Genomic DNA, 2,320 nt, shown 5'->3' on the forward strand with positions numbered 1-2,320 from the left:
CTCTGGCCAACCAAGTACCCATAAACTAACCAAGGGAAATATGTAACCCTATTGGTCTGATACAAAACTGCCACACTGCTTCTAATAAATTGAATAAACCTCAAACAAGATTCCTAGTCTATTCATCTTTAACTGAATCATAGAATTATTAAATTGAATCGGACATATTTTAATCATTAAATTCTTTTCAGGCTAAAGCTTTTCATCCCTTACTATTGAGAAATTTATATTTTTTCTAAATTTGATAAACTGATGAAATCATATTCGTGGAACTTGAAAAAAAAAAAAATTGCTAGAGGGTACACTTAAGCACACTATATATTCTATTTGTTCTATTATATCCTTTCCTCGCGGGGCTATTTTTCTTTGTTGGAGCCCTTGGGGTTATAGCATCCTGCTGTTCCAACTAGGATTGTAGCTTAGGTAATAATAATAATGATAGTATAGTATTAATAATAATAATAATAATAATAATAATAATAATAATATTAATAATAATAAGGTCTGACCTAAATAAGTCATAGATTAGCCTGACTAAATTTCTTTTCCCCACCCGGTTATTTTCCCTGTTGGAGCCCCTGGGCTTATAGCATCCTGCTTTTCCAACTAGGGTTGTAGCTTAGCTAATAATAATAGTACTAATAAAAAATAGAATATTCATTCTTTAGAAAGCTCTGACTTGAATTAAAGGTCAACCTGACACTGAACAAGAAATGATGACATCAAACGAAGGCACCCAGTTGCTGAACACTTGGAGTGCAAAACCTAATGTCTCTTGAAGACGTTTAAATTTCGAGGCAAATGGCCCGGAATTCCACCTTATCTCGAGCCACAATCGCGAGAATGCCTTCGGGGGTGGGAGGGGTGGGGGGGGGGGCAACCCTGGATGTGTAAAGAACTTAATTCTTAGATAAAAAACTCATAATGTGCCATTATGTTTCTGCCATTACGGTCACGTGCACATACACGCACATACAAGGGCGTGAGGCTGTGCACTCGAGCATGCAGTAGTAAAGGACCCTGAAAATGCGAGAAATTACGACGTCTGGAAGCTTGAATGTTAGAAGTATTAAACTTTAAGGTTTCCTTACTGGAACCTCTCAACCAGGAGTCGTTTGGACGACCTATCGCCTCTTCTGGAAGAAAAGGAAATTTGGTGATGTGTGGATTCCATATTTCCTTTGGAAGCGGCTGTGGCAATTTTGTATTCCAGAATTAATTTAGTCTTTGACATGGGCTCCAGAAGGTACTAGAAGAGTTGGAAGACCCAGGCCTACATAGCTGAGGACTATGAGGATTCCTGAAGATAATAGACAAGTTGGAAGACCCTGCCCTACATGGGTGAGGACTATGAAGCGTGAAGTAGGAGATGATGATTGGAGAAGCTTTGATTTAAAAGATCAAGATAGAGGCGACTGGCGAAATCTACCGAGCCCCTGTGCGTTAATAGGACTAGATGATGATAAGAAGGCTAATACAGGCTTTATAATAGAGCTTATTAGATGAAGTTGAAGATAGAGTTGAAAAAACTTTTTATCGAAAGTATATCTGAAATTGGTTAGATCAGCGACTTACCAACTGAGGTATAGTAACTTTTAAACAGTAGAGAAAATGTGATGAAGTAATTTCTCTCTTCTTAGGGATGAAGCACCAAGGCATTAGTGTGTTGTTTTACGATGCAACTGTCAATCATTAGTAAGGCAATACATTTGTTTACGTATGTCTCTCTCTCTCTCTCTCTCCTCTCTCTCTCTCTCTCTCTCTCTCTCTCTCTCTCTCTCTCTTTCCTGCGGGGTCCTCCTATCCAGCACCCATTCTTTCATGCGTAGTTCCAATATTTCTCTCTCTCTCTCTCTCTCTCTCTCTCTCTCTCTCTCTCTCTCTCTCTCTCTCTCTATATATATATATATATATATATATATATATATATATATATATATATATATATCTCTCTCTCTCTCTCTCTCTCTCTCTCTCTCTCTCTATTTTTCTATCAATATTAAATAGTATACAATAGTGAAATCTCATTATTAATTTTTTAAAGTCACGAACCAATGCACTAGATTTTAATGGTAATACATATCGAATAACATCTCTAGTTACTTAATTTTTCCCTTGTCACTTATTACATAAAGACAGAAAATATAATGCTAAAACTCGCGTTCTCCCTCTAAAACAAAATCATCAAAATAAGAACAGCTGACCTTAAAATCACAGCTAAAAACACGTGGATTGAAAGAGTAACTGAGGGTTTCTTTCTACAAAGACGATCCCAAGTTCGTAGGTATTGAACGCAATAAAGTAAGACGCCCTGCATCTA

The sequence above is a fragment of the Palaemon carinicauda genome, chromosome 8 (genome assembly GCF_036898095.1).
Source record: "Palaemon carinicauda isolate YSFRI2023 chromosome 8, ASM3689809v2, whole genome shotgun sequence".
In the NCBI taxonomy this organism is placed as follows: domain Eukaryota; kingdom Metazoa; phylum Arthropoda; class Malacostraca; order Decapoda; family Palaemonidae; genus Palaemon; species Palaemon carinicauda.